The 21,172-nt window shown below is 41.5% G+C and overlaps 1 protein-coding gene, 1 long non-coding RNA gene, 2 other non-coding genes and 1 pseudogene across 5 annotated transcripts in view; 4 read left to right on the top strand and 1 right to left on the bottom strand.

Annotated features, from left to right (window-relative positions):
• Positions 1-21,172, top strand: part of SEMA3A (semaphorin 3A) — a 464,022-nt gene that overhangs the window by 168,995 nt on the left and 273,855 nt on the right. The window lies entirely within an intron of this gene.
• Positions 1-21,172, bottom strand: part of LOC109283163 (uncharacterized) — a 37,630-nt gene that overhangs the window by 6,867 nt on the left and 9,591 nt on the right. The gene's annotated exons all lie outside the window — the stretch shown is intronic.
• On the top strand, positions 11,360-11,976 carry LOC132249956 (large ribosomal subunit protein uL11-like; annotated as a pseudogene).
• Positions 11,984-12,144, top strand: LOC132250459 (U1 spliceosomal RNA). The gene has a single exon (XR_009462198.1). It is a non-coding gene; the product is annotated as a U1 spliceosomal RNA (small nuclear RNA).
• On the top strand, positions 12,197-12,269 carry TRNAV-CAC (transfer RNA valine (anticodon CAC)). The gene has a single exon. It is a non-coding gene; the product is annotated as a tRNA-Val (tRNA).

A 21,172-nucleotide genomic window follows, 5' to 3' on the forward strand; every position in this document is an offset into this window, starting at 1 on the left:
CCAGTGCAGTCATTCCTGATCTGCCCCTACTGTAACTCAAACACATACAGAAGTTCTAAAGTTAGTTGGTGCTTTTTTTTTTTGGTTTATGGTCCAATTGTAAAGGATTCCTAAACTATAAAAATGAAATTGCTTCCAATAAAATGTCATTGGAGTTGTGTTTTATTTAGAGTGACAACCAGATGCTGAAAAAAATGGGTAAAATTATAAAAGTTCTTAGTGCACTTATTTGCTTTGTGAAGTCTTGTTCACAGAAGATTTTCTCTTGCTAGGGATTTTTTTTAAATTCCTGCCCCCCTCCCCTCTCTCCAGGCCTTTTAAATAGCTCACTTGCTAGAGCTACATGCTTTTTTAATATGTTAACACTAAGTATGTGAGTATACTGCAGGCTGGGCAGGAAATTCATAAGTGCAGTACTTACTCATACACTATATTTAGAGTTTGTATGGTCTTTAAGTAGCAGTCATTGTGGCCTGGACTCTACCTTAAAAAGCCGGTGGAAGTCAGTGGATTTAGAATAGTGTCAGACCAATACAAGTGGGAGGAGAATCAGGCCATTTGTGTTTACAGCACCCGTACTCTTGATTTCCTTGGGTAAAAAATAGAAAACTGTGGATGATTAAGTATTTTTGGTTTTTTTTTTTTCTGTGAAAAATTCCAGTGATTTGGTTTGAGTGGTTGCAAAATCCACTAAAACTCTGCCATAAGTATCTTCTTCTGCCTGATCTAGCTATCTCAGCTGAAAATAGTATGTGTAAATATGTTTACAATTCATGAGAAGCAGAGTGAGAAAGTTGTCCTGTAACATATTAGTTTGGCTAAGTTGGTGACACCCCTGTTTCAAGGGCTGAGAGAGAGATCATGAGTTCATCTCCTTCATCTGGTCTCCTCTCACAGACTTGGCTGCACAACACAGAGGTGTGAAATCTCACAATTTGAACTCACCAGGGGCTACACAACTTTCTTCCTTGATTTAAGTGAGCTGAGCCCTAAACCTGGCTTTTGAAACTCAGGCTCCAAAAACAGAACTCAGAAGAAGTACTGGGGGATGGTAACCTCACTGTCAGAGGGTTATCTTGCCTCAAATGGGGTAGTAAATTGAGGCCTCTTCTGCCATCATCTAGTGCCTGTTTGAAGGGAATTAAAAATCACATCTCAAAGTGATAACCTCAACGTCTTGTGCACTGTGACAATTCTCACTGAAACTGGTTTCTCATTTTTTCTGCATCTGAAGCATATACTTGTTGATTTGTATGTCATTCTAGTAGAGACATAGCTGGACGTTTCTGCATTTCAGGTGGCAGCAGTGGATGAAGGCAGCAGCTGGAGCTGGGCTGCCAGTAGCTTCACTGGCTGGGCCAGCAGCACAGAGGCTGCTCTTTTTGTACCCCACCTGGGGTGTAAAGTCAGCACCTGGGGCTGGTGCCCTGATTGGTCCCCCATGGTCATGCTACTGTTCCCTAGTCACTGACAGCTCTTAATGAATTATTTTATTTTAAAGCTGCTTAATAGCTCAGTAGCTATAATTTCCATAAGGAAATATATTTTTTGTAAAACAAATTGCATTAGTCACAATCTTATCTCACAGGGAGAGGTATTCTCTCAAATGGTCTCAGTTCAAATTATTTATGTTTGCAGACATTCAGAAAGCACACCTGAACCTAGCATGGACTAATTGGTGCCCAGTAAATATAATACACAGGGTGTGCTCCCTGCATGAAATAACTCTTGTGGCAGAACTACAACTTCACTACCAGCAATATCTGAATAGTTTATAGACAGGGTCATAGGTAGAACGCTTTATAGTAATTCAACTTCAAGGTGATGAAGACATAAATAACTCTTGGGAGGTCTGCATTCTCAAGAAAGGGTTTGTAGCTCATTGCTAAATGATGGGAAGTGCTCTGTGCAACTGCTGCTGCTTGGATATAGCACAGCAGCTGGTCATTTGGCAGGATCAGTGAGAGAAAATGTTGAGGTATTTCTAGTACTTGGGATCCCTTCTTTTATCTTAGCGAATATCTAGTTAGTCTCTAAGAGTTTCGGAGTTGCATGTATTATTTTTAGGGCTGTCAGTTAATCGCAATTAACTTACACAATTAATGCAAAAACAAATTCACGATAGAAAAATGTTGGTGGTACATATAAAGCATATAATATATTTCAAACTTCAAGCTGCTTATAGATGTCAGTCTGTGTAATGCATTATGTGATGTGGCATAGTGAGTAGTGTTTTTACATATATATCTCTTAGCTCATTAAAGATTATTCTGCTTTAATGTGGGATGTTTTTTGTTATGAGATACCCTTGTAATGTTTAGAGATGTGATTCCACTTAGGATTTAGTGGTGAGTGCACAAATTTACCTGCAACTGAGCCTGGCCTGAACAAGGAAATCCAGGTTTGGATAAATTTTGAATATCCAAATTTAATAAAGCTGCATTCTGTACTTAAGAGCTTTAAAATGGGGATAATAATTCTTATACCTTACTTGCCTGTTTGGAACCCAAAGCTGCAAAGACTTGCACACAGCTCAAGTGTTTGGCAGAGAGTAGTGATTTTAAATGGGACATAACTCAGATCCTAAAAACAAGAGAGTATTCAAGTCTTTTCAGGGTCAAGAGCTTGAATTGAATATTTTAATTTCTGTGGATCATGGATTTTATCTTATTACGTGTATGGATAGCACCTAATCTCTAAAGACCTAATAAAGACTCATTGAAAATAATCAAAAGACTTCTGCTAGTTTGAGCAGATCTTCTTGATTGGACCTTCTTGGTCTTAATACAAATAATTATCAATTAGAAACATTTGATCCAAACCAGTCTGACTTAAAATCAGACTTGAAACTTCCTAGGACTGTGCTTTCCTGGGAGTGGCAGTTTTGCAGTGCAACCAGCTTTTGGCTAGTTCCTACATGCTGTAAGTTTTGTTTGTCATGGTAGTTAGGTATGTCTGCTGACTGTCTCTCAAACTTAAGGCAAAACAGTTGCATGAGTTGCTCACATTTAAAAACAAAAAGCTTTTTCAGGCCTCAGAAAAAATTGTATCTGGTTTGGATTGTGCTCTGGGCAATGGTTCTTCCTGATTGCTCTTATTTTTAGTTGAGCCAGTTCACTCATCTGTAAACATTTTGTTATTTATGGGGCTCAAATGCCAGTGCCACGTGGAAGAGTCTGTAGGCAGCTTTCCCAATGCCCAACCCTTACATTGCTTCTCATCTTCTGAACAAAGAGTTGGCCTTGACCTTTGATGCACAAAGAAATCTTAGTTGGACAGTAGTGCTAGACTGGCCAGTGAGTTTGATGGGGTGATGTGTGGGCAGGTCTCTGGCTCTGTCCATTCTGCCTAAGCATAAGAGAGGTGGGCTTGTACTCAGTCTGTAGCCATTAAGGTTTGCACTCCCTCTGGCTAGAGAGGGAAATTACACATAGGCTGGAATACGTGATCGGAAACCAGTTCAAATCTGTCACACAACAGAAGTTCAGTGCACATAAACTGCTTTTGAAATAGCTGAAACAGTTTAAAATTGATCTAGATGGATGTAGTATCAGACTTAAAAGTTTTAGGTCCCATTGCTGCTAAGGCCACTGATCCATACTCCTTTCCCATACATGCCTAGAACTAGTAGCGACTAGAAGCCACCTCCTTGCCCTTTTATATTGCATAAATTCACAGTGCAGTAAAACTACACGGTGCTTGCATTGTGATGTGTCCCTGTAACTGTCATCATCAGTCTTACCAGTATCTCAATCTGAATCTATCAGGGGTCTAATTTCTTCCAAACACTGGCCACATCTACACAAAATGCTGACTGTGCAGTTGATTAGTACTTGCATAATCAGGCACTAAATGACTGCACGGTAACTAGTGTTACTGCACAGTAGCATGTACCGTAGTGTGCCGGCATGGCTGCCTAGTGATGCTTATTGCACAGTAGCTTGTTGCTACTGTGCACTAGTGTCATGTCATGGTTTGTGCCCAGCAATGCTATTGCGCAGTAGTAGCAAGCTACTGTGCAGTAAGTAGGGCTGTGTGAAATTTCAATGGCTGTTTCATTTCAACACTGTTTCAACTCATTTCAAGGTTGAAACAGCAAAATCAAAATGAAACAAAGGCCGTCAAAATAGCCTCAAAACAAAGCGAGGCTAGTTGAACCATTCTAAAAGTCAAAACATTTCAACCATAGCGCTGGGGATGGGAAGTCAGTCTAACTGGGCTGACTTCCCATCCTTAGCACAAGATCCAGGAGGGGATGGGAAGACAGACCAGCTGGGCTGCCTCCCTGCTCCTGGTGCAATCTGGGAACTCAGCCCAGCTGGGGGTTGGGAACTCAGCCCAGCTGGGCTGAGTTCCTTTCCCTAGCACCATGGTTTCACAAAATGGTCGAAACAGCGTCAAAACAGCCTCACTGTTTCGACAACGCGAAACAGTGAGGCTCTTTTGACTCTAAATTATATTCAATACAAAACACTGTTCTGTCCAGACCTCGAAACTGAAGTCAGAACGGAACAGTGCCATTTCACACAGCCCTAGCAGTCAGCGTCTTGTGTAGATGCAGCCACTTATGAATAAATTAGATAGAATCTCTTTTATGTATTTTGCCAAATGAAAAGAAATACTAACAGCGGAGGCCATTAAGAGTATCTTCTACTTTATTTTCTGTTCTGTATCAGCATTGAATGATTTCGTTTAGTTATGTTTGTATTTGTGCATGTTTTAATGCATAGTGTTTTGTGCACTAGCATCTGTAAAGCCAATAAAATATGTGGCTGGAACCTAGCCTAGTAGTTAAAATGCAGACCTGTCATTCAGGAGATATAAATCCCATTTCCATCTCAACTTGGGGAAATCACTGCTCTGAATTTTCAGAACATGTCTATTCTGAACCTTTTCATTCTCATCATCTCTTGGCTACACTCCTTATCTAATTCTATTCTTCCTGTATCTTCCTTCCATATCATTTGTCTTTTTAACCATCTGGACCTTCCTCACCATACTCAGTATGTCTTTAATTTCCCCCTCTTCTCAATTTATCTTCAAGAATGAAAACCTTATTGTAAAGAAATGTACTAATGAAGGTAGGGAAGGTGTTCCATTATTATTAAGAAACCAAGCAGACAATAGGGAGAAATATCGTAAGATAAAGAAGAGAGGAAATTACAGGCCTCAGCTAAAAAATGTCCAGTTGGCTTGTCACATGGCTGGACAAGGCTTTAAACTTGTCCCTGACAATAAATTTCTTGTAATGTGCCCAAGCTGAAACAGATGTCCCATCTTGTCAAATATATATCATGGCTATCCCTATTCCATGTTAGATGTTTACTAAGAACGAATTGGGCACTTATTTAATAGATTTCATAGACATTAGGGCTAGAAAGGACCTCATGAAATTATCAGGTCCAGCCCCCTGCCCAAGGGGCAGGAAGTCAGCTGGGGTCAGACCACCCCAGCAAGATAAGCATCCAAGCATTTATTAAAGCAATCCAGAGTAGGTGCTTGCACCACTTCTGTGGGGAGTCAGTTCCAGACTCGGAAGACTCGGACGGTAAAGAAGTTTTTCCTTATGTCCAGTCTATAACCGTCTTCCAGCAGTTTGTGTCCATTAGACCTTGTCTTCTCTTGGGGTGCCCTGGTGAACAGATGTTCTCCCAGTTCCAGATGCACACCCCTTATGTACTTATAGGCTGCCACCAAGTCACCCCTGAATCTTCATTTCTCAAATAGCCCTACCTTACAACTGGGGGAATCAGCTTCAGGAACAGGAATGTGTGCAACCTTAAACTGCCCTTAATATACTTAGGGGTTGGGGGAGTATATGGAGCCAACCACAGCATCAGCAGAATGAGAGTGAAACCCCTAAGAAACATTCATAAACCTCTGGTAGCATTCTTTAATGTGAAGCTTGATTCTGCTACATTTTAGTATCAGCAGGCAGAGGCGTAATATCTGGTTTGAACTGGCTGATCCCAGGAATATTTGAGGAGGCATTGCTCTTGCACATAACTTGAATGCACTGAGACTACTTCATACATCTGGCTCACCCATGCCTACTACTTATCTTCAAATGTCTTACAACAAGAGCTTATACAGGAGCCGAAAATCTTTCATTTTTTCTGCTGTAACCTGATTATCAGGGCAAACTTTTGTAGCTCAAATCATGCTTTTGTTAGGACAGAAATTGCCCCTGTAGGTTTCTCTAATCCTTCTTGAGAGAGACATCCTGGGGCAATCAACTCATTTGTACATTCTCAACATTTTTTTTTCCTGAAGAGAAGAGCTGGTTTGCTGCCAAGACCTGTTTAAATGGTAACCTATGCAGTTCATTCTAAAAACAGTCATTTATCATTCACAAATTAACCTTGTAACAGGATAGCTGCTCTTATTTTCATTGTCATTTTGCCCTTTGGATAAGAGATCACAAACACATAGAAATCCAGCTGAAAGATTGTGAAGACTGCATTGTAATTTGAAAAAGGGAAACCTAGGAATGGCATCACTATAATTATAAGTAAATTTAAGGAACCATACATCTTCATTTCCCACATACCAGATCTATTAATAACAGAATTAAATGTAATTTGTGCTCAATTTTGTGCAGTGCCTCATGCCAGAAACCTAATTGCTTTCAATCAAGTTGCTTCTTAAGTTGGTGGGGGGGGATAACAACTTTTTTTTTTATATAGAATAAATGTATGGTATTGATGCAAAACTATTAAAACTGACATGCCCTGTTCATCAAGCAGGTTGCTGACATGAGGAATTCTATAAACAGCAATACTCCTTGGGTCCAAGTGACTGTACTACTGTACTCACATGCACACACTGTTGTAAAGGAAGAAAACAATGTCTTGGCATCCAGCAGGACCAGCTTGCCACAATGAAAAAGTTATAGATGTAACTTTTTACTGTAAACACGCAGCCTCTTTCAAGCTATCCCTTGTAAAAGCATTGCAGGCAAGTTTAAATGAAGGGTCAAGGTTTCTGTGGCAGGTTTGGATGCTTGATTCTTCCCTTCCCTTTTTTTTTTTCTTGGTAGTTTTATGGGTTCTGCTCACACACTTAGAGGCTTTTCTCTCAAAGGGCTTTCTTGTAGAGGAACACGCTGCAAAATGTGTGATTTCTGACACCTCTCCTGTTCCCAGCCGCACAGGCCTAAATTTATGTTCTCTGTCCTATATCCGACTCTGCGAGGATATGAAGAAATGAATGTTGTCTTTTTCCTTCATGTGACAACACGTTTCTTCAAACTGCCCTTCCTTCTCCTTGCATGAGCATGCATCTTAAGTGTTTCGGGAGGCTGGTGTCTGCCTGAACAGTAGACAGAGCTGGGCAATGTGCTTTGAGGGACTTTTGCCAAATCTGTTAAGCCTTTTCAAGTCACGTTAGTGAGCTTGGTTCTTGTATCTGTTCATTCATTGTTTGCAAATTGATGTTGAGGTTGGGGTTTTTTTAACAAGTCTATTAGCAATTATTCATTGAACACCGTAGGCAAATAAATGAGTCCCATGTTTGATTGTGGCTTGTTTCTGCTGTTTGATGTTCATTACTTAGTGTGTGATTGGTGACCTGGGTGATGTGGCATTCTTTCTGCTCCCTGATAGGAATGGATGAAAAGCAGTCATTTTGAATAGATACACTTGTTTATGTATCAATATCCTTGACCATAATTATATTAATTCATAGGACAGATACTCCCCAAATTCTAGCAACATCTGATCTGAACGGCAGTAAAACTGTTTGCTAAAGGATGAATAAAACTGACCAAAGGATACCATTTTGAAATGTATTTTTCCTCCATGTTGGAGGGAAACCAAAATCTTTCAGATTCATAGATGCTAGGGTTGGAAGGGACCTCAACAGATTATTGAGTCTGACCCCCTGCCTGGGCCGGAAAGTGTGCTGAGGTCAGATGACCCCAGCCAGATGCCTATCCAATCCTTTGCAAAGACGTTTTTGCAAAATGGAATAATGTTAAAAATCCTTTCTCCAGTCATAAAGGTGATGTTTTCTGCTGAGTCTCTTTCTCTAGATCTCAAAAGACCTCACATTAAAATTGTCAAAGCTGATGCGTTTCTGTGAAACATTTTTTTCCTCTTTGAAACAAGGTATTTTAATGTAATTTTGTCCAAAAAAAAAGTTCTAAGCAACTCTAATGGCAAATAGGTTTACAGAAAAAATATTTATTTATTTAAAACATTTTAATTTTGTTTTATTCTATGTGTTTTGTTTTGTTTTGTTTAGTTTTGTTTGGCTGTATTGGGGATGATTTATTTGGGTTTCTTTTGAAAACATCTGAAATTTTGGCAGGACAAAGACTAAAATATTCCATTAAAAATTACTTTTGGAAAAAAAATAATAATTGGAAAAAGGTCTTGTAATGCTGTTTATGCCTTTGACTTCCTGTGCAGTTAATGATTCCATGCAACTGGCTACAGAGATCATAGGGATGACTCTTGCATTAGGAGGAGGATGGTGTAGATAATTGGCATGTGTGTACATCTATGATGTCTGTCACTCTAAATGTCTGCCCAACACCTGCTTTGGCTGCTTGGCTGTGGAGTGCTAAATCAATCCTTAAGCCTGAATAAGTCAGTTAAGATTGGTGGCTAGTATTTTCCCTTCCTGTGAAGGCAGGAGGAGGCCCTTTTCAAAGAGGTGCTTTGTGGGTTTTCATGTGCAACACTTTTTCTTACTGGGCTGTCAAAAAGACACAATAAGTATAAGATCCAAGTAAAACAAGCTTTGATTGCAACTTCTGTGAAAAAGCAAGAGCAGGAGTTCCGATTAGTGTTAATTTTTTTATTTGCTTGAGGTTCACTGTTTTGTCTTAATTTGTGCTGTTTTGTCTATTACCCAAGCTGTAACTGCATGCCAAAAAGACTGTACTCTTTCTAGATAGTAAAAACCTTTTTATTATTAAGTTTTTACTATTTTATTAACTGTTATCAAAAAGCTGATTTCTGCCAGGCAAGCCAGAGTAAGAGAAGGATTGTCCAGTTGGCCCTCCCTTGTTCCCACCTCTTTAAATCGGGGTGGGGACCCATTCACTGCAGCTGCAAGTAGGACAAGTACCTCTACTGGGGTACACAGCATTGGAGAAGCAGTGCGGGTCCATGTAGTAGCCCAGCAGCTGTGGATAAGCAGGACATGCTCACTCTGTATTTTACTAGCCCTCTGAGGGTATGAATCCCAACCAGGGCTTGGGTTTGTGGCAGGCTTTTAACCTGGATATGCCTGTGTATTTATATAATGACAGGGAAAGCAAATTCTGTGCAAGGAAATGTGAGTCAAAACAGAAACATCAGGAAGGTCAGCTGAGCACAGCAGCAAGATGATGTTATCCCAGTCCCACACACAACTCCTGGCCTGCCTAGCGGCCAGCAGTATCTCTGCCAACAGCCATGAGAAGATGCCAGCCGGGAAGCCACCCACTAACACCACAGGTGGCTTCTAAAAACAACCAGCATTTCAGAATTTGAGACCCAGGACTGGGAGCAGCTGGCAGGCACACCCCAGCCATGGTACAGTTCCCGAGGTCTTCACATCACTGCTTCCAAAGGAAACACTGTATATGGATAGCAGTGCCATAAATCTGAATTTGAAAGGATTTCCTTCTTCCAGGGGAGGAATTACAATAAATTAAAGTGTAAACATTTTATTTTTGAAATATAGCTGGCATTGCATTAGTCCGGCCAGTCAAACTTTTATTTTAAGTATTTTATTTTTTGCTAAATATATTTGTTCAGCTCCTTGCTTGCAGCTAAAGCATTATAAACAGTTCACAGACTCAGACCCAGACCCAGTTCAGACTTAATTAAGGCTGATCAAAGCTTATGTGCAGTCCTTGACTCCTAACACTGTGTATAAAAGCATCAAGGTTGAGTTAAGGATGCTGTATCCTTGAAAAATTGTATTTCCTCTTGTTGGTTCGAATTATGTTTAATTTCATTACAACTTTGTCTGCAAATGCCCTTCCTTTAGCTAATAACAGCCTCCATGAAATCCTCCCTGGAAAAGTTTTAGAAAAACTATTTAAGATCATAGACTATCAATATGGGTTTCATTTTGGGGAGGTAGTTACTCATTTGCTGTCTGAATGTTGAGAAGCCATACCATATTTCAACCACACTTTTATGTGAATTTATCATTTGGATTTCAGTAGCATTTGGAGGCATCAGCTTAGCCTGGAGAGGCTACTGGGTTAGTCATTGAATTTACACCTATTAGGAGACAAACCCTGCCTTAAAGATGTTGCCATCAAATTGGGCAGCACAGACAGGAAGCATTATCCTCATTTTACAGATCAAAAACTGAGGCTTTCAGATCAGTAACTAAGGTCCAGATTTTAGGTTTGGCCAAGACTAAAAGGGAAGTCTGGCAGAGCCAGGAAATGAGTGCTGGTTTCTGAGTACCAATCTCCTGCCTTAGCCACTTCCTCCCTGTTATCCAGATATTTTGAGCTGGGTTTTACCATAAGGCACAGGCTTTCATTGTGAACAGCCTGGAATTGTATTGTCCCGGGAAATGGGAGATGTTATCCCTACTAGCGCTTAAGAGGAGCACATCTATTACGTTACTACTTCTCATGGTGCTCCTGGCTGTGACCTCCCAGCTGTGCAGATTAGTCCTCATTTTGAGAGTGTGTCTGCTCCAGGAGGAGCTAAGAAAGAGTCAAGTATTGCCTCAACTGAGGTTTCTGTTTTCCTTTTTTCCTGGGAAGGAATACACGGCACAGCAAGATGTAGTGTCCCATCCTTTCCTATGCTGCCACATGGCAACTCCACAGTGTCTCCCTTTTTGAGTTCTTATGAACTAGCCTGTAAGGGCCAGATTTTTCCACTTTTACTTACGTAGCATTTTACACAATGAGTATCTACTTAGCTTGAGTATCTTTACTCATGGAGCAAATTACTATTCTGCCAGAACAAAAATGGGTAGAATCTGGCCCTCTGTTAGATATGGGGCCAGGCAGAATCCTAAATCCAATCTGCTACTGAATTTGACTATTTAATCCTGGGACAGTTACTTTCAGATCAGGACTTGCCTATCTCTGAAAGTTCATGTTGGCCATGTCTAGTGTTCAGAGGTGTGTGCTTGCAGTGGCATAAATAGTAGCAACACAAATTTGTCCTGGTACTTTGTGCCACAATGCATGCCCCTGCACATGCACTTTGGTGAGGGACAAATTGTCCCGCTTCAGGCAAACTGCCCCTTCCACACTCCTCCTGGCATGCTGGAGTAGCCAGGGCACAAGTGCAATAGTAGAGGAGCACCTCCATGGAGGACTGAGCCTCTGTTTGTTCAGGCACATGCTATTGTAGCATTACTGCTTGCTCGTTCCCTGCGCTCGGAGACTCTGTAGCCACGCGTCCGGCTCCATCCGCGCCGCGTGCCGCCATGCCGCCCAAGTTCGACCCCAACGAGATCAAAGTCGTGTACCTGCGATGCACTGGGGGGGGAAGTTGGTGCCACCTCTGCGCTGGCCCTCAAAATTGGCCCCCTAGGTTTGTCCCCCAAGAAGCTTGGTGATGATATCGCCAAGGCCACAGGTGACTGGAAGGGGCTGAGGATCACGGTGAAACTCACAATCCAGAACAGATTGAGGTTGTCCCTTCTGCCTCTGCCCTGATCATCAAAGCTCTTAAGGAGCCTCCACGCGACAGGAAGAAGCAGAAAAACATTAAGCACAGCGGCAGTGTCAGCTTCGATGAGATTGTGAGCATTGCACGGCAGATGAGGCACAGGTCACTGGCCTGGGAGCTCTCTGGAACCATTAAGGAGATTCTAGGGACTGCTCGGTCTGTTGGCTGCAGTATTGATGGCAGGCATCCTCATGACATCATTGATGACATCAACAATGGCTCAGTAGAGTGCCCAGCTAGTTAAAGACTGCAGCAAAGAAGAAAGATCATGAAGGTTCATGCAGATTTTTGTAATTCTTGTGAAGCTTCATAATAAAACCTGTAGTTGTCTTTCTTTCTTTCTTTCTTAGGGGAGATACCTTGATCCAGTAGGAGGTTTTCCCAGGGTGAGGCTCGCCCCTTGCACTCCGGGCGTGCTGACCCCTGAGATTTCCCCAAATGCGGGAAACTCGACTGCATAATTTGTGGTAGTGGGGGACTGCGTTCTTTCTTTCTTTCTTTCACACGCAAATTCTTTCTTTCTTTCTATGACACGCAAATTTGTGAATTTGGTTTCTGTAGTGTAGTGGTTATCACGTTCGCCTCACATGCGAAAGGTCCCTGGTTCGAAACTGGGCAGAAACAAAGTGCTTTCTTTAAAACTCTTGGATGATGTCTTATTCTTGGAGATGCTGTGTTGAATGTGTCATAGGGGAACGGATGCAGACTGAGAATCCAGGTGAAGAGGATCTCACTTTCTTTCTTTCTTTCTTTCTTTCTTTCTTTCTTTCTTTCTTTCTTTCTTTCTTTCTTTTCCTCGGCGTTATATTTTTGCTACTGGGAAATCCCTAAAGATTTGCAGCACGGGGCACATTTGAACATTCTGGGTGTGTGGTTTGTGGCACTGCAAAGAGGTTTGCAGTGCCACAATCAGCATGTGCCTGCATGTCTGGACATGGCTATTGGTTTCAGCAGTTTTACTGCACCTGTCATAAGAAGTTTCTTGTGATGTCTTGGGTAACTTCAGCTGGATCTTGTGTGCCCAGAGTCACACACCCCAAAATATTCAGAATGCATGCAATTCCAGTTTGCAATCTATTGGTCTCCTACATTTTTACTTATGATTATGTTTTAAGTGTATGATAATGGCACAAAACTCGTCAGTATTGTTGAATGTGGATGTTTGGTACCTACATAAATTACCTCACTTTGAAAGATGCTAAGCACCCCCAGCTCCTGTTGTCTATATATAGCTAGACCAGTCTCCTTTCACTTTGCTTACACATATGTCAGACTTCACAGACCTATTTATCCTGCCCATGTGTGAGTGTGAATTGTGCTAATCTGACAGCCCTTCAAAACAGGCTTCTAATATCCATAGAATGCATTCCCCACAAAAGCTAATCCCACCTAATATTGTAGTATGGTTTTTATTGCAGCCCAGAAGTAAAAGGCTTTCCATGTCCATTGCTCAGAGACCTCCAGTCCCCCTTGAAGTTTTATTTTTTTCAGAAGAAAATATTATTATTTGGGTTTTAGTAGTATAATGTATCATATGGCTATCAGCATGTCGTCTGTGCCCCTGGTCCTAATATTAAGTAATCTCATGGTTATCAAGGCATGGGACTTGTACTTGCAGTTCTGAAGTAAGCAGAAGTCCCATTGCTTTCCAATTGAAGTTCTGGAAATATTTTGTCTTCTAAAAGTGTATTGGCAAGTGTTTACTGTGTCTGGGTGGATATGTGAACAATTGCCTCTTCCTTACATACTTCAGGAACAAAAATAATGTTCTTTTCAGGGGCCGTATCTACACAAGACACTAACTGCACAGTAGTGTAGTTTACTGCTCAGTAAGCATGTGTGGCTATATGTGCACATGCTTATGACATAGTAAACCTCAGTAATTGTGAGTAAATTTGTCCCTCTGCCTCTTCAGCAGGGAGCTCTAAGCCCCCCCACATTGAGATCGTGATTGGAGAGCAAGGGCTTGGAGGTCCTTATCTCCCAGGCCCCGCTCTGCCATCACGATTGGGAGGCTGGAAGACCCTTATCTCTCAGTGCCAGCCCCATGACCACTGAGACTGGACCATACTTATCTCCCAGGACCAGTCCTGCAACTGGGGCTAGCACTGGGAGACCCTTATCTCCCAGCACTGGCTCCATCACTGTGGAGCTCGGGCTGGGAGATAAGGGTATCCCAGTGCCTGCCCCACAGTGCGGAGCTGGTCCTGTGAGCTTCCTGCTGGCGGGTGCTGGGGAGCCTGTTCCCCACCCAGCTCCATGAGCGCAGGGAACAGGCTGGAGAGCTTGTTTCCCAACCACTGGTGGGACTGAGCAGGGAACAAGCTCCCCAGCCTGTTCCTGACCCAACTCTGCACTCATGGAGCTGAGTGGGGAACAAGCTCCCCATCCTCCAGCCTGCAATTGCACAGCAAGGGCTTCCAACTGTCTGGGTCAAGGGCAGGTCCCAGCCCCATGCCCTGGCCAGGGGACAGCTGTCTCCTGGCCTGGTGCTCCCTGCTAGCCCCTGGGCAAGGACCCATTGTAGGGCCCCAGGAAGTGGGAGCAGACACCGGCCCAGGACCATTTATTCATGAGTAGTTTACTTGCAAGTAAATGATCAAATGCATGTGTAAACGTGCTCAATGAGTAAAAAATAATTTTACTTCTCTACTTTAACATCTACGTGGAAACATTTTTGTGGAATTCTGTTTAAGGAACATTTTAGCCCCTGGACTTATGTAAAACTAAAGTTGGAAACAAGAATTTATAGTTATATAGGCATACATACTATATAACAATGGGGGCATCTACATGTGTTGTTAGCATGCAGTAATAAACGTAAGTGCGTATCGTAGTGGAGTTTATTATTTCTGGGTCTACTGTTTGAACGTGCGCCCAGGACCACAGCATGTTGAGCTGGGTCGGAGCAGCCTTGGCTGGCAGGAGGCCTGTGGGTCAGCCCGCCAGCCTGGGGCTGCTCCAGCCAGGCTCAACGTGCTGTGGAGGGGCTGGATGGGACACAAGTGCTTCAGTGTGGGGCTAGGCAGGAGGCAGGCCTTGCACTGAAGCACCCTTGTGCCCCAGCCAGCCCCATCAGCATCTACATGTGTGCTGCTGTGAAGTAAACTCCACAGCAGGACAGTATTTGTATTTACAAGTACTAACCTGCTGCAGAGTTAATTAGTTCCCTGTGGCCTATAGGGCCACATGTGTAGATGTGAGACATTTATTGCAGAACTAATTAGTCTACTCCACAGTAACCATCTTGTGTAGTTGCACCCAGTATGGACAAAATGCCTGTAATGAAAAATCACCTGGGAAAATGCAACAGGATAAAATTTCACATAGGTTCTCAACTGAGGTAATGTAAAATGGTCAGAAAGCAGGGGAGAAAAGTATGTTTTGTTTCGCCAGAATTTTTCCAGGCAATTGTTATTATAAGAACATTTTCTGATGTCCTTAAAATAAGTTCTGAGTCCATATTCTTTTCTTGCGGAATATATTCCCAGTCATTTAGGAATATGTTACATCTTTTGGGAACACTTCTGAGAAATAAGCCAACTGAGCTCTTGTGGTGTTTGCAATGGATATGCCTGGGCTATTGTACCAGAAGTGGCACATGCAGTGTTGATGGCTTAAAATCCTCCAGAGCAATGAGAACCAATAACTTAATTAACTTCCACTTGGGTAGTGATCTGCTAGAAGAACATTCAGGAGGCATTATTCTATTTGAGGGTGACAAATGAACATACATGAGGTACCACACGCCACCCAGTGGGGGACCTGACAAGAAACATAATTTATTTCATTAGTGGTGCCAAAGTGGGCATTTGAGCTGAAAACTTAAATATGTGGCTGTGTCGTAGGAGAAGAGGAAACAGCATTGGCTTTGTCTGAAATAATTGATTGTGTATAGTTCATAATGTATATTTCCATGGGAAAGTTTAAGCTTAGTGTCACCGTTCATCCATCACAGTGCAGTTTGCTATGTACTAGATGAAATGGTATAAGACAGTAAACAACTGTATGCACTTTTGAAACTGGTATATGTCTTAGAGACCTTAAAAAAAAAAACAACACAAAAAACCCCCAAAAACAAATGAATCAGACTATTTTTTAACTGCTTTGCAAATTGTACTTGTTGAACTATGGACATAATCTCAAAGGTCTTTGACTTTCTTCAATTTTATTTTAATTTATAAAGCAATGGTTTGTGGCAGCTTCTAATTCTGCACAGAACCAAAGTTTCCTGAATGAAAACTTAAGATCAAAGGGCATGAATAATAGCCTTAAAGGCATCTCCCCTTACACAGGCAACTCTTAGCCCTTCTGCTGTCCTTTGGTATAAATTAAGCACCTTAGGATAAATGTTGAATAAAACATGAAGACCAGAAGGTTTAGATTTCACAAAAGATGAAGCGTTGGATTACAAATGGAAGAAGGAGCATGGTAAAAAAATAAGCCATTTAATTTAGTTGTTTTGTTTTTTAAACAATACAAATTATAGCATTTGATTTGGTAACAATTTCTCTGGTTTTCCTGTTCATTTCTACAAACGCCTTCAAGTTCGTACTTCAGCTGCATTCTTCTACATAAAGCATTCAGCTTCATTTTTAAAGAAGCTTAGAAGGCTACAGCAGAGCAGTCATTCTATTGATTTCAGTGTGCACTGCACAAGGCCATAAAACTGAGCAATCATTGGTTGTTAAAAGCCATACAAACATTTATACCCAATTATAATGAAAAAGGTACATACCTCTAGTGTCTCATGAAACAAAGTTGGAGGCCAGTGGCTTTTCAAATATGGTATATAATAGGATCCAAATTCCTTCCTGATGTAAATCCTTGGCTTTAAGTAGAGTGAAACATATTTAATTTGATCCAACTTGGTATTGACATCGTAATGCAAGAATTGGGGGTTACAGAACCAGGACCAAAGTTTAAACAGTACAACGTGGATCATTCATGATATGATCGTGGATCATTCATGGGTATATTAGAGCAGATTTTCTAATGGAGGATGAGTTGCTTCTGTGGCTTTTATTTCAAAAGGTGCCATTACTCTGCTCCACCCGACTGTATCATTGGCCCTACCCAACTGTTTGTTACTGCTGCATATAATCCCCAGCTCATTCACACACCCTTATCTTTGCAAGCGCTACCGAACCTAACCCTGTGAAATATCCAGGTTCTACTGTACAACCTGGATTCACTTCCTGTACTTAGATGCAACTTTGCCATGTTAAATGAAGACTTAACATTAAAAGTTGCATATCAAAAATAAAAAGAGATCACAGGGTATTCTCAGTAAGGCTCAGTTGTGATTTTAGGCAGAGCAGGGTTTGATTTGAGCATGTTTTGATTTTATGCAGAGTATCCTACATAATATGATGGGAAAAGAAGTGTTCTTTTTACTTAGTTAATCTTTTGGGACATGCTAAAATAAAGATGTTTCTCTTGGAACTGTGCAACTTATTGCTACTTTCAGTTTGTTTTTTCTTGACCTGAAACTGATATTTTTTTTCAGAATATTTTGCAAAAATAATATTGGGATATCTAATATTACCCAAATGAAATGGTATTATTTTGTTTCAAGTCAGTTTTAATAAAGTACAAAGCTAGATTTTCCAGGGAACCGAGATATCATTACAAAACCAGGGAGGAGAAGATGCTGCCACTTATCCCTTTAAACCGTAGAGTCTAATGATTATGGGGCACTTGCACAAAACAGGAAGACTGAGGTGTCTTCTCTGCCTTTTTAATAGCGAGGATTTTAACTGTGCTTTCTTACTTCCGGGAAGAGATCCATTGCCAGCACATTACAAGGTATTCTGGGGTGGAAATCTCTTTTTATTGAAGCTCTTCCACTTTGTACAAACTGATTAAATATTAATTAGAGCAGGTATTCAGCTGTCCCAACCACCCAAGATAATGCCCTGACCAATGACTTACTGTGTCATGTTTGAGCTGTCCTCCTGGTCTAAAATATCTTATGCAAAATAGACCAATGGAATAGCTCCAACAGGAGAGCTTGAGGGAAATGCACTCCAGAATACCCTAGAGGGAACAGCTCCTATTTGGAGTTAGGCCTTTCAAGCTATAGACCTGTATGAAGTGTTAGGCCTTTCAAATTCCTACTCTACATCAGACAGGGCTTGAATCTCTCCCAGTTTGTAGTTGATTGTCCTAACTGCTCAGCTACAGGATAAATGGGAAGGGAGCTGCCATCTGCCTGCCAGTTTTCTAAATGGTACTTAACTTTTTTGTGAATCCTATCCTGGGAATGGAAATGACAATGTCAAAAAAAAAAAAATTGGTGGCAACTATTTATCTACTTCAGGGGTGTCAAACATATGACCTGCGAAGCTGCCTCCTCCAGCCTGCTGTGCTACCAGAAGGTGGAGGCGTTCCTAGAGGGGGCATGGCTGGCTACAGAATTTGGGGCCATTGGGCTCTGGTGGACATGGCCATTGGTGGCAGGAGGGTTAGTGAAAGCTGCTCCAATATAGTCCAGCTCACCCTATCACTGCTTGGCTCGCCATCGCTTGCCCTACTGCTGCTATTCCCACTGCAGCTTTTGCTGTCTCAGATGCTGTGTCTGTTGCAGCCACCACTGGTCCCACTGTCACAGTCCCATGCCCCATGCTGGGTCTAGCCTGCAAAGGAGTCCAGCAGGCTGGATCCAGCTTGAGGCACCAAGAGAGTTTGACACCCTCAATCCAGTTCAGTCTGAATGTATGAATAGGCTTGGGTTGACCCAAATGGCACTTTTGGTTGAGAAAAAGAATTCACAAAAATAAATAATTTGGGAATCCTTCTTTTTTTTTTTTCCTAGTGGACTTGCTTATGTACTTTGATAAATAATTATAATATTTTTTTTTTCAGAGACTTGGTAACAATAGTGTTGCATTAAATTACTATATTCTGTGTATTAAGATTTTCAGGCAGATAGCAAGTGTTTGAGAAAATTTTTTAAAGAAGTTTTGTCCACCTTGAATGTGTCCTAAGTACATGACAGGGGGGAACATGGCTTTTTTTCTTTTTTTTCAAATGGTCATAATTATACCATCACATAATCTACCTCCAAGTGAGACTGTTGTGGCAAAACAGTGGTCTTCTGAAAACTTACGGCTTCCAAAGCCTGATTGAAAAGCACCTGAAGTAAGTGGAAGTCTTTCAACAGACATCAATAAAATTTGGGCTGATTTTAGACTGGTCTTTAGATCTGGCCTCATTTGATTTTAAAACCTAATGAATGTGTGTGTGCTTGTGGGTGTCTATTTAGCGTATCTCCAGAAACAATAAACTTGCAGGGAAGTAAGATGGGACTTAGTAAAATACTACAATATTGCAAGGATAATAAGAAAATATATTTTCAGGTTAGCATTTTGATGTGTTGTTTTGGCTGATGTGTTTGTTTCCCCTCTGTTAAGCCACAGGCACAATGCATTGGACTGAAGATTGTATAGAGGCTAATAGATTCCAATCAATGCACCCACAATGAGATTAGGATATATGCACAGTCTGCAAACCTTCATCTGTCAAGCAATTTTAGCAAACAAAGCCATGTTGTAATATATTGTAGCAATAATTGTATTTCACACTCCAAGAAAGAAGAACGGGAAACTTAGTTCATCACAGAAATAAATCTTGAGGGGAAGATATTTTCAGCTGTACAGTTGTGATAACAGTGCCATTAATAGAGGGAGCGCACAGAATATTCTTAGTAAGGGTGTAATTGTGATATTTAGGCACTGCACTGAATTAGCACTGATAACTGAGATGCATTCTTTCTTCAACAGTGCTTCTCAGAGGTCCCCGTGGGTGTGCGCTTCTCCGGCACTTCATGGGGTACAGCTTGCTTCCCGCAGGGCAGCTGACCAGTGGGTGGGGAAGGGAGTAGGGAGGAAGCAGATCCCTGTAGCCATATATATATAAATTGTATCAGTTCTTGACCTTCTCTCCCACTCCACCCACAATATTTATTTAAGTCTGAGGCCGAATACTTATAGTCCTATATAGTTATTTCTCTTATAGTTATAATTAGCTTCCATAATGCCTTCCGTATCTCCAGTAAAAATTGGACAAAAATATTAAAACCATATTTTAAAAACGTAACTCTGCTTATGTCTATTGACTCTGTGTTCTGAGGCTACAACTTTTGTTCTTCTCTTATTCATTCTATTGATCGTCTAATTAATGTCAAGCAGTGGAGACATGTTTATGGAGGAAGAAAGTAAAGCTCTGTATTTGCCTCTAGAGTACCGCTTAATAAAATGTTTAGCAATTGCATAGTTATTTCCCTATCGGCTCTCTTTTCCATGTGCGTCTCTGCATATATACATCTCCCTTATCCTATGCTTAAATTGGAAGCTCTTTGAGTCAGGGGTAATTATTTTATAGAGTCTAACTGTGTTATATTTATCTAGTGTGTCTAAGTAGTCTAGAAGGCCAAATAAATACATACTACATGAAAAAAATATATATATACAAATTATATTTAATTATATTTTTATAATATATTATATTTTATATATTAATTAAATAGTTAATAATTAATTAATATAATTATTATTATAAAATAAATAATTATAATATAATCTTTATAATAATTAGATTCTATCTATGGAAAAATGATTACATTTATAAATGTCGTGGATAGGATCTAATTATTAGAGCCATTTTTATTCTCCCCCCCCCCCCCCGGGCAGGCAGTCGGGGCGTAGTGATGTGGGGAGTTTGAGCAGTTTACTCTCTGCTTGTGCCTGCCCTCTGCCACCTCTGACCCCTGCAACCTTACCTCGCCTCCCCTCCCATCTGCTCCTGCCCTTCCCCACGCCTCTGCTTTCTCCTTCCCCTGCACCAGCCTCTGCTCTCCTCCCTCTCTTCTCTCTTCCCCCCCCCCCCCCCATTACCATTGCTCTGTTCTGGCTCCATTTCCATTTCTCCATTCTAGCCTGGGACACTGAGCGCAGCCACATTGGCTGCATGTTGCTGCTACGGACCGGGCTCAGTGCCCCAGGCTGCATTATGGACAGAGTCTGCTGGTGCTGAGCAAACATAAGGGGGGAGGGAGAGGAACAGACCAGGGAGATGGCAGGGTACAGGGGCAGCGGTGAGTGCAGAGGGGCAGGCAGTAGCTGTGGCTACAGCCCCAATCCCAAGTAGGGGCTGGAGTGTAAGTCGCAGCAGCTACCTGCCCTCGCCTCCCCTCCCCCAGCACCCTTGTCCACAATTGTAAGATGAGGGGCTCCCCCGCAATTTTATTTGTGTGTATATTCTGTATCTGCCATGCACTAACTAGGGAAATGCAAGCAAAGGCACTGGCTAGGATAGAGTCATTTGATTCTCCATTTAGTGATGGTAGTTCAGTCTCAAGGACTCCACAGAAATGGGATGAGAGACATTGAAAAGAGAATTTCATGAAGTGTTTCACTGTAATTTGTTTTTCTCTTTTTCTTCCATAATGAGTTCAAGTTCTTCTTATCGTCGTGTCACCCACGTGCACCCAGCATTTATTATCCTCTTTTTCTGTTTATTAAGTA

This window comes from Alligator mississippiensis, chromosome 4 (genome assembly GCF_030867095.1).
Source record: "Alligator mississippiensis isolate rAllMis1 chromosome 4, rAllMis1, whole genome shotgun sequence".
NCBI classification, from domain to species: domain Eukaryota; kingdom Metazoa; phylum Chordata; order Crocodylia; family Alligatoridae; genus Alligator; species Alligator mississippiensis.